We start from the raw sequence: 12,044 nt of genomic DNA, 5'->3' as shown, positions 1-12,044 counted from the left end.
TTAATGTCAATGCACTAAATGGATTCCAAAATCCATTAAACCCTCATGGAGTCCAAACTACAGCACTGCACTACACTTTTTACCTTCTGTTTAAAATTCTTTTTCACTGCTACAAATCCAGTTTTGTTTCCCTTCAATGGAACTCATCTCCTCAACTAATTAAAAACGGTCCTTAAACTTAAAGATTAAACCCTTGAAAGCCTATCCTTCAATCTGGAATTGATCTGCTTCTCTAGTACAACCCTTTGGAGGCACACCCATCTTACTTATTTATATTGTATCAAAAACTGCAGATGTTCTCCTTGGAGAACAACAGATCATTGTTGAAAGAAATGCGTTCGTTTCCACTGTTCCGGCTGCATCACTGAAGAACATTTAACATTCAGGCAAGTTTGGGGCAAAAAGAAATGGACCTGAGCAGCTGCCCACGGTGCTGAAAAGGAGGATGGAACAGTAATTTTGGAAATGTACTACTGCCAGGTTAAGACAAAAAAATAAAGGAATTCACCCAAACTAGCAGAAAACACTCAGTGGCTGCAACTAAAGTTGCCTGAGTGCTCCTGGGATCGCTTGGCTTCAGTGCCTGCCCACTCCTTCACTGGGACAGAGTTCTTTCATCAGTGCGGGTCAACTCCGTAAGTGTCCTGGCAGAGCTGCGGTCTTTGAGAGGAGAGGGAATGGAATATGTCCCTAGTAGAGTCAGGTCCCACCTTCAACCTCAGCTTCCAGCGGGGGAAGGAGGAAGATTATAAGGAAAGGAGGTGACTACCCTCCTTTTTTCAAAGGCTACACAGTCCCCCGCAACTTAAATCAAGTGATTTTGCCCCGGGACTTTGCGGCAGGTACTCGACCAGAGAAGCCCTCCCAACATCTTCCCAGGGTCCTGCCACTGCAGGATGGGAAGGTGAGAAGCAAAACAGATAATACAACTTTGGATACATACAAACTCAAAGGGCGGGGGTGGGGGAGAACGGGAAGCTGCCCTCCGAGGGCAGAGAGGTTTTTTTTGTTTTTTAATCTTTTGCAAAAAGCCTTATTGCCTCCGCACCCTGCCTGGGGAGGAGCAGCAAAAAGCTCTCTCAGCAGCGGGGCTGCTACAGAGGGCCAGCGAGGGGGTGTGTTCTCCCCGCCAGGCCCTGAGAGGGACAATCCCCTGCCCCGCTACCGAGAGTCCAGAGAGGCGCTTACCTGGAAGCCCGACCCGGCAATACCAATAGGCTCGCCCACCGCGTCGCTGCGGGAGAAGTCCCTACCCCGACTTCATGACTGAATATCCGCACCGACCCCCACAGCCGGAATCCGAGCGGGGACGACAACACCGAGGCTAGACGGAAGTCCCACCCCCAAACGCCTCATTGGCCGGCACCAGAAGACAAAGAAAAGCCATTGGCCCACAGACCTGTTTGCTAAGTCCCTTTCCCACTCTCACCCCGCGTCTCGCTCCCTGCCCCAGCTGGCAGGGAAAAAAGACCAATTCGTGGAGTCGCGTTCTTGGCCGCGTGATCCGTCTTCCTGTGAAGGGAAGAGATGGGTAGGGCGGCCTTTGCAGCGCCGCTGAAGGATCCGCTTTTTGTCAGGGGACCGAGCAGGCTGGCCGAGGGGACTGGCTATGGAAGCCTACCCCCCACCATTTGCTCCCAGGAGTAGAGGCCGTGGGGTCTGGAGGGGACCAAACCGAGCGAACAGGGCCGGCCGCCTTGGTCCGCTCTGGCTTTGGGACTAGACAGCCCGAGACCCAGCTGGCGGGTTGCCCCTGGGCGGGGTTGGCTCTGGCACCTACAAATCTCTTCCCTGCACCACACTCACCCGACCGGCTGTAGGGGCGAGAATGAAACCTCATCCCCTCTGCACCGTGCTCAGGCTGAAGTCCGGATAGATGGGACCGAGACCCACCAACGCCTTAAATAGAGTCCGGGTCGCTTTAAAGATGCCAGCAGCCCGAAGGCTGAAAGCGAGTACCCAGACGCCCGGCTCGGAGCCGTACTGACGTCAGCACTCTGGGCCTGACACGCGCCATCCCTGGGACTCAGCAAAAGTCAAACCGTGTGATTAAGCCCTAGGTCAGCCTTTTAAAACCAGAGCCTCCTTTTGGCGAGCCAAAGAAACCCGCCCCCTACTGCCCTTCTGATTAATCTGCGTACCAGGTATTCCAATCTTAAACCAAACTACTTTGAAACTTAAATGGCCTAGACTGGAACAACAGCACTGATTAACCAGTTGCAACTAGCCACTTAAAAGAGGCAATGTGGCTTAGTGTGAAGATTGCAAAAAGTCCTGAATTAGAATGCCAGGAAACCTAGATTCTGGTCTGCTTCTGCTTCAAAATGAGGTGCCTTTAAAAGTCCATTCACGTTCTTTGACCTTATGTTTTAAATAACGGAGGTACTAGAGGGGATCATCACATATAAACACCTGTAGAACACCACCGATGTAACTTGTAACCCTGATTGCTCTGGGGATACCTGAGTGGCTAGGACGCAGGAATGGGAGGAAAACTGTCCCTATTGTGTATGCTTTTATATCCTCTGAATTTTGAATATCGTGAATATTATGTACTCAGATAAAACTTAAACACACACACACACAAAAATCAATAAAGGCTATCAGAGTTACTTTGCTCTCTTATGTATCTTACAACTATATATACTATATATTGTTAGATTTTAATCAGTTGTGAAAACATTAATACTTAATACAACACCTGCCTTTAAGAAAGTCATAAATAAAAATCAGAATTAGGAGGGAGGGGGAGAAAGGAGCAAACAAAATCAGAGTTGGAAATATTACATAAAGGCTAGTGTAATTAATGTAAACATAGTTACAGTATCTCTATAAGGATTTCCTTAAATTACCTCAAATTGGTTTTATGTTAAATCAGATTTGTTGAATGACATCAAAAAAAAGCAAATACTAATAATGCCCATATTCTACACATTTAAAATAAGGGGGAAAACAGCTTTGTTTATTCCTTAAATAAAAGTACCTTGAGTACAGAACATTTTTTAAGATTAATTAATTTATTTGAGAGAAAGAGAGCAAGTGCCCACATGAGTGGGGGAGGGGCAGAGGAAGAGTGAATCCTCAAGCAGACTGTGCTCAGAGCCCCACTCAGGACTCCATCCCAGAGTGGGGATCAAATATGAGCCGAAATCAAGAGTCAGGGGGTCAAGGGACTGAGCCACCCAGGTGGAACATTTTATTCTGACTTTATTCTTCTCTTCAGATAAAAATAGGTATAATCCTCTCAGTTATTAACAAGGTAATGTGCTATTTGTACTGGATTCATGCAGAAGAATTGTGGTACACCCTGCAGAAGCAGTTATGCTCCCCACTGTGATGAATGAAGACAAACTGGAAGAAAATAGACTGGGAAAATGTACCAATTGTTTTTAAGTATGTTAGCAGTAAGATTGATAGATATCTTAATAGTAGTTTTCAAGAATATGAAGGGTTAATATGGCACATGATACTAATAGTCGCTAATTATCTCCTTATAAAAACAAATAAAATGAGCTTTGAAGACTTTGTGTCTAACAGGTTTTATTTTACATTTATTTACATTACATTATTTTATTTTACATCCTCCTAGAAGCATAAACAGATAGCATATGAAATTGTAGCATCTCCTACCTCCAAAATACTGTAAGACACCAACAACAACTACAACAACTAAAAAGACAGAATATCAAATAACTCGTTGTCTAAAATGGCCTAGAAGTCATTCTCCGTAAGTAGTGACAAGAATGCAGGTGGTGTTGGGGTGCCTGGGTGGCTCAGTGGGTTAAGCCGCTGCCTTCGGCTCAGGTCATGATCTCAGAGTCCTGGGATCGGGCCCCACATCTGGCTCTCTGCTCAGCGGGGAGCCTGCTTCCTCCTCTCTCTCTGCCTGCCTCTCTGCCTGCTTGTGATCTCTCTGTCAAATAAAAAAATAAAATCTTTAAAAAAAAAAAAAAGAATGCAGGTGGTGTTTTAAGTGCTGAGATCAACTAGAGACGTTAAAATTACCCTAAACATTATTATATTCAGAATCAGAAAAAAAATGATAATTTTAGAATCAGATAAAAACCTACTTTCATTTTGAAAAGAAAATAAAAGTATTACTATGATAAAAGAAGGAATAGAGTCCATAAAAATTCCATAGGTACTCATATATGTAGGAGTAGGCACATTTGAAAAAGTACCAAAAAGAACTAAAAACTGTTTTAGGGAGTTTGGGTCCAAAGATTAGAAAAGACTCCCAATTCCTTACCAAGTTCTAAACTAATGAATAAGTTCATCTTGTAAGATAGTAAGTAAAAAGTTTAAAACACAAAAGGACAAGTATCAGTCAGAAAGGTTTTTTTCAACAAAGCTTATTTGTTTTCAAGGGAATTGAAAAAGATCAGACCAAAAAAAAAAAAAAAAAAAAAAGCCTGATTCAGGTTAAATGCCTTTAAAAATTATCTTGTCATTGTTTCCCTTGAGATGAGTTGCCTCCCTTTCTTTATCTAAGATGAATGACAGGGATGCCTGGGTGGCTCAGTTAGTTAAGCACCTGCTTTTGGATGAGGTTATGATCCCAGGGTCCTGCATTGCATCCCACATCGGGCTCCTTGCTCAGTGGGGAGCCTGCTTCTCACTCTGTCTGCCGCACCCCCTGCTTGTGCACTTGTGCTTTCTCTCTGACAAATAAATAAAACCTTTAAAAAAAAAAAGATGAATAACATACTATTTGAATTTTTCCTTTCTTATTTGGGACACTGAGAAGCAGTCTTCCTCTGTTAAAAGTTATTACTAAATAAGCAAGCAAAAATTTATGTAACATAATGCTATATAAAGATGTAAGAACTCAGTAGTGTGAATTAAGGCAGTCGTTTTGGGAAAGAATTTGGCATTATCTGGAAAGGCTGAAAAAGAACATTTTCTATGACACAGCAATTCCAGCCCAGGAACTATACCCTAAAGAAACAAAATAAATTCACATCTAGGTATTATAGTGAAATCTAGAGAAGATCAAAGAAAAACAAAAGTTCTGAAATTTAAAAAAAGTATACAGGGGCGCCTGGGTGGCTCAATGGGTTAAGCCTCTGCCTTCGGCTCAGGTCATGATCTCAGGGTCCTGGGATCGAGCCCCACATCGGGCTGTCTGCTTGGCAGGGAGCCTGCTTCCTCCTCTCTCTCTCTGCCTGCTTCTCTGCCTACTTGTGATCTCTGTCAAATAAATAAATAAAAATCTTAAAAAAAAAAGTATACAAAGGAATGGCAGCTGACTTTCTCAGTAGCAACAAAAGAAACTAGAAGTCAATGAAACAATATCTTCAAATACTGAAGTAAAATAATTACAGTTGTCAACCTAGAATCGTCTGCTGAGTTAAACTAGCATTTATTTTTTTTTCAAGATTTTATTTATTTATTTGCAGAGAGAGAGAGAGATCACAAGTAGGCAGAGAGGCAGGCAGAGAGAGAAGGGGAAGCAGACTCCCCACTGAGCAGAGACACCCCCCCCCGCAACACAGGGCTCAAACCCAGGACCCCAGATCACGACCTGAGCTAAAGGCAGACACTTAACTGACTGAGCCACCCAGGCGCCCCGAAAATGAAATTTTAGATACTAAAATGAGTGAGTGGGAAAATGGCAGTCAGGAGAAATCTTCCTAGTATTCCTCAACTATGATGTCATATAAACTAGTGCTTCAGAAACATTATTATGCATAGGAACACCTGGGAGTCTGCTGCAAGGCAGATTCTGATTCAGTAGATCTCTCGTGGAGCCTGAGATTCTAAAGTTCCAGCCAAGTACCCAGGTGATACTGGTGATCCTCAGACCAAACTTTTAAATCATCTGTTCCTTTTACAGGTTAAATCCATCTTCTTTAGTCTATTGTTTCTTTTCATGTGTTTCTTTGCTAAATAACAAGTTCAAAAAACTGTAAAATCTGATTTTTAGATCTCTTTTTGGTTGACCCAAGAGGGTATCCCTTACTTTCTTGCAAACTCTGCTATCCACTTAAGAAGATATATTTAACTCAATATATCTAGGTGTTTCAGGATTATCCAAACCTGCATGATTTCTTTTCCAGTTAAAATAACAATAAATTACTTTAAAATAAATAAATAAGTAATAAAATCTTAAAAAAAAAAACTAACGAAAACTGTACCTTAAATGAATCAGGAATAATATGAGGATAGGAAGTATATTGAGAATTAAGAATTTTTACTTCCTTTTTCCAAACTTGTTTTGATTCTCAAAAAATGCAACAGAGCTCAATGACAAATTTTAAAGTTGTAAAAATAAAAGCAGAGTTGTAGATTAAAAATAAATGCTATGATGAGACACCACCTCATCAGAATGGCTAGTATCAAAAAGACAAGCAATAACAAGTGGAGATGTGGAGAAAACGGTCCCTTATGCACTGTTGGTGGGAATGTAAATTGGTGCAACCACTGTGGGAAACAGTATGGAGATACTTCAAAAAATTAAAAAAAGAATTACCATATGATCCAGTAATTCCATTACTGGGTATTTACCCGAAGAAAATGAAAACACGGGGCACCTGGGTGGCTCAGTCATTAAGCATCTACCTCCAGCTCAGGTCATGATCCCAGGGTCCTGGGATAGAGCTCCACATCCGGCTCCCTTCTCAGCAGGAAGCCTGTTTCTCCCTCTCCCACTGCCCCTGCTTGTGTTCCCTCTCACTATGTCTCTCTGTCAAATAAATAAATAAAATATTTTTTAAAAAAGAAAATGAAAACACTAATTCAAAGAGATATATGTACTCCTGTGTTTACTGCAACATTATTTAAAATAGCCAAATATGGAAACAACCCAAGTGCCATAGATGAATGGATAAAGAAAATGTGGTATATATGATGCGGTATATATATGATGCAGTATATAAATATATATAAGTTATATATGTGTGTGTATATATATGTACATATATATACATATACATACTTACATACAAGGAAATACTATTCAGCCATAGAAAAGAGTGAATCTTGCCATTTGTGACAACATCTTACCATAATAGAGGGTATTATGGTAAGTGAAGTCAGACAAAGGAAAACAAATGCCATATGATTTCACTTATATGTGGAATCCAAAAAACAAAACAAAACAAATCAACAAACAAACCAAACAGACTCAAATATGGAGAACAAACTGGTGGTTGCCAGAGGAGAGATGAGTGGGAGGATGGGCAAAATGGTAAAGGGGATTATAGTACAAACATCTAATTATAAAATAAATAAGTCAAAGAGATGAAAAGTATAAGGATAGCACAAGGAATATACTCAATAATATTGTGAAAATGTTTACGGTGACTACAAATGGCAATAAGCATTGAATAATGTATAGAATTGTCAAATCACTATGTTGTACACCTGAAACTAATACAATATTGTATGTCAACTAATCTTCAATAAAAAAATGCCATCAATTTTCTCTAAACACATCAGCACTGAGCATTTTTCATACCAAAGCATATACTCCTAAAGTAATTAGTATTGTAAAGAATCATCAATCATTCTGTGTTCCTCTACAAGACTATTTACCATATGACATGAAGGTATATTTCTTCTTGTTTTGTATATATCATATAACATGTGTGACATGTATCAATATATAATAAATCAAAAAAGTCTTAAAATCAATGTAAACATGTAATTATTTCAGAGTTTTTAAAAGGAACCTAAAGTAAGGGATCAAACTGTAATAGGGAGACTGCCATGACTCTAAATGCAGAAATAAGAATCAAGAATCATAGATTTCCATTTATGAAACACATGAGCGGTCAGAGGACTAAAATATTAATCACTGATTGTGACATAGTCATTTTCGTTTTTTACCCCAGTACAGATCTTTTAACATTTTTTTCTTGTTCTTTCTCCCTTGGTATGTGTCACCTTCCTATTTTCTTGTTTTCCCTTTATTGAACCTAATTCTTTTATACCATTATTCCTAACAAGCCCTTCCTTTCCTATTTCACTAGATTTGTCTTTACTTTTTCCATGCTTATCCCTACTATCTGACCATTCTCTTTAAACAAAGCTTAGCTATTTATTGTTTATTAATTATTGTCTTTGTCCCTCCCCACTATTCCTTACCTACCTTTCCTCCACTCCAAACATACACACACATTCACATTAAACTGGAAGTTCCATATCTTATTCACTGCAATGATCCTGCAGAGAGCAGTGCCTGATACATACTAAAGGCTCAGTGTGTATGTACTGAACGACTAAAATGAATGAATAGTATATCTTTACATCAGATTAAATGTCTCTTCACTTCCTTACCATCAATTTCATATGTACATCTCTCATCACACTTCATCCTACAATACAGTTCCTGGTCCAGGTGTGTTGGACAGATACCATTTTCCATATTCATGGCAAATTCCTTAAGATCCATCACCAAATCTTCCAAAGACCTAGCATATTACATTGCAGGTAGGAGGCACCCAGTAGGCTAACTAAATTATTTAAAAACTCCTAAGGGGGAAAAAAAAACTCAAAAAGAGCTTCTAGATGCTAAAGCAAGTTGTTCCTAGATTGCAACTAAGAAAATTTTCGAATCTATTCTTCATCAATTCAATCTGTCCCCAGATTGCTAAGAGAGTTTTAAGTCTACTTATCATTTCATTATTACAAGGTAACTTTTAATGATATCAATCTATAATAACCTCACTTGTGTTTATTCATACTGCGAGACACTCAGTGCTGGGGATACAAAAGTGATTAAGATACTGCCCCTCCATGAAGCAGCTCACAGTCTAATGGGAGAGGGTGGCACTGATATGATAAATGGAATGCAGTATAAAAGGTCCAATAGTTTAAAAACGTATGATGCAGTGAGGGAATAGAGGGAGAGGTCAACTGCCCTGGGGAGATCAAGAAGACTTCTTAAAAGGACTGAGTTGGGCTTTTTTTTATTTTATTTTACTGTATTTCATCTAATTTAATTTTTTAAGTAGTTAATGCTTTCACATAGTTCATAATCTGAAAAGGGAAAAAAAAGGTAACACAAACACAACAATAAATGCTGGTGAGCATGTGGAGCAATAGGAACTCTCATTCATTGCTGGTAGGAATGCAAAATGGTCAGCCACTCCAGAAGATAGTTTGGCAGTTTCTTACAAAACTAAACATTCTCTTACCATACCATCCAGCAATCATACTCCAGGGTATTTACCCAAATGAACTGAAAGCTTACATCCACACAAAAACCTACACATGGATGTTTATAGCAGCTTTATTCATAATTGCCAAAACTTGGAAGCAACCAAGACATCCTTCAGTAAGTGAATAGATAAATAAACTGTGGTACATCCAACAATGGAATATTATTCCATGCTAAAAAGAAATGAGCTATCAAGTCATGAAAAGACATGGAAGAACGTTAAATACACATTACTGAGTGAAAGAAACATCTGTAAAGGATGCATACTGTATGATTCCAACCATTTGACAGTCTGGAAAAGACAAACCACGGACAGTAAAAAGATCAGTGGTTGCGTGAGGTTAGGGGAGGAAAAAGGATAAAGAGGCAGAGCACAGAGGATTTTAGAGCAATGAAACTATTCCATACGATACTGTACCAGTGGATGGATACATGTCATTATGAATTTGTCAAAACCCATAAAATGTATAACACCAAGAGTGTACCCTAATATCAAGTATGGACTTTGGCCAATGAAGTGTCAGCATGGATTCATCAGTTGTAATGAATGTACCATTCAGTTTGGGATTTTGATGGGGGAAGCTGTAATGTGTGGGGGCAAGAGGTATAAGAGTATAGAACTCTATGCACTTTCTGCTTAATTTTGCGGTAAATCTGAAAGTTCTCTAAAAAATAAAGCCTATTTAAAAAAAAAAAAGACAATACAGTGAAAAGTATTTTTCTTGTCCTTGACCCCTGGCTGCTCAAGTATCCTCTCTAGAGGCACCAATGATTCTAGTTTCCTGAGTATATTTCCAGGGATTTTGAGGTCTATGGAAATTATCTATATCATATATCATATCTGTAAATATGATTTCCCTACGTTTTCCTCAAATGGTAGCATATGACACATTCCGTTTTGCATCTTTTGTCACCTAATTATATACCTTCAAGATTTTTCCATATTGGTACATGGTTTATGTCTCTTACCAAAATATTTTGGCTAATATCTTGGCAACATCATTAAACGACAATTGTGGTGATAATGAATATCCTTATCTTGTTCCAAAGGAAGCTGGATCTCAAAGGATAAATATGAATTAGAATTCTCTCAATTTTAAGTAACAGAAACCAACCAAAGCATGTTTAAGCAAAATGGGGGCAAGTTATTATATAGAGAGAAGGTGCCTCACAATTCATGGGCAACAGAAACCATGGGAGTGCCCTCTGTCTATGTCCTGTGCTCCTCTTCATATGTCTGTTTCTTCTTTCTTCTTAGCTTTCTCTGCCACTCAGTCACATTGGAGGTAGAAGATGATTCACTCACGGTGGCTAAGTGCATGTTACAGATTAAATCACAAAGTTCTATTTTCCTTCAGTCCAAAAAGAAAGGATTCTGACAGTTCCATTCTGGTCCAAATAATTGTGATGACGAGAAAAGTGTCACATTACAAACATCACTGCTGGGGTCAGAGGTAAGGAACTAGTCCTTAATGACATAATTTTGAGCTGGGCATTTACTCTAAAGGCAAGCCTACTGCAATGTACAAAAATACATATGTATAAATAAACACGTATTTTAGGAAGCTATAAAGCAGTTGTTATGATTTCTTAAAGCATATGAGCTTCTTTAAGATCCTCTGCCGTAGGTTGATTTCTCTGGAAACAGAGCCTGAGAACAGGGATTGGATCCATATCAGTTACTGAGGGAGTGCACAAGTAAAACTAGTCAGGGAGAGTTCAGCAGAGCTGGGAAGAAGAAAAAGTGAGAAAGCATGTAGTCTCACGTAAAGTCCAGCCATGGCCTGATCTACAAGAATCCTTTGCAGAGTTTTCACTCCTTCAGATGAGAAGGCAGGTCTTTTGCAGCCCCTTGGCTGTCAGTTACTGAGGGGGATGCTCAGCTTTTTTGTCAAAGCATTTCCCATCATCCAAGGGCAATTCCTTGGAGAAGGAGCTGTAGCTATGGGCTTTCGCCAGGCAACAACCACAGCAGCTTGTGGGGAAACACCAAAACACAACACCTATACCCTATGTTAATAAACTTCCTATCAAAATGTCAACAACAAAAGGAGATAACATGATGTTGCAACACCTGAAAAATATGATGCAAAGAGAGTTAGCTCTGCCATGAAATCCTTTGCCCTTTATATATCTTCCATTTTTTCACATTTCTTGTGGTTGGAACACAATGTGGAAATGGGAACAGAATCAACCAAGAGGTTAACATTTACCAAGCACCTATCACATGACTCACATTGTGCTAAGTGTTGTTAAGAATAAAAAAAAATGCAAAATGAGGATTCTGTCATGGATCAGGAGGAGAATTTGAGGAAGAAGACGAGATTTACACATGCAAGCAAATAATCTGACATAACAGCAGTAAACCAAGTGTATCATACCGGGAAAGTCTTAGAGTTAAGTTCCAGTACAATGCTTACTCTATAAACTTGAGTAATGGTGCTTAATACCTTTGCTCGATTATTGAGTGGAGTTTGAAATATTTTCCACCAATGCTAAGGGAAGCTGAAGAAGATAACAATGGTAAATTGTTAAAAATAACATAAAGGCAAGGCTAAAGACATACCAACCACATGTTGTTATTGGGCAGGTTCTGTTACACAGAGACGATAAGGGAAAACCACAGACATTTGCCTACGCATTCATCTCCCTGGTGCAAGTGGGCATTGTTCTGTACCCCATGTCTGTACCCCGTGGCAGGATTAGAAATACCGCCAGGGAACAAGTACACAAAGTTGTTATGGAAACCAGAATGCTTCAGCTCAGAGATATTTACGGAGAACTTTCAGGATTACCACATTCACTAAAATCAAATATGTTTTGCTTCACTGTGTGCCAGTACATTCCAATCACATCTCTATTTTGAAGGGTCCTTCAGTCA

General features: G+C 39.5%; 1 protein-coding gene across 4 annotated transcripts in view; it reads right to left on the bottom strand.

Moving 5' to 3' along the window:
• RNF13 (ring finger protein 13) overlaps positions 1-1,980 on the bottom strand; it is a 163,451-nt gene extending 161,471 nt beyond the window's left edge. The window contains exon 1 of one of the 4 annotated variants that reach the window (XM_047727676.1): positions 1,807-1,980. The gene's annotated coding sequence lies outside the window, so the exon portion shown is untranslated. Of the gene's footprint in view, positions 1-1,188; positions 1,343-1,806 lie in introns of those variants that run through there. The other 3 variants (XM_047727667.1, XM_047727686.1, XM_047727691.1) reach the window with 3 other exon arrangements.
• Between the last annotated feature and the right edge of the window lie 10,064 nt (positions 1,981-12,044).

This window comes from Lutra lutra, chromosome 1, assembly GCF_902655055.1.
Source record: "Lutra lutra chromosome 1, mLutLut1.2, whole genome shotgun sequence".
Taxonomy (NCBI): domain Eukaryota; kingdom Metazoa; phylum Chordata; class Mammalia; order Carnivora; family Mustelidae; genus Lutra; species Lutra lutra.
This window is presented reverse-complemented; position numbering and strand designations above follow the sequence as displayed.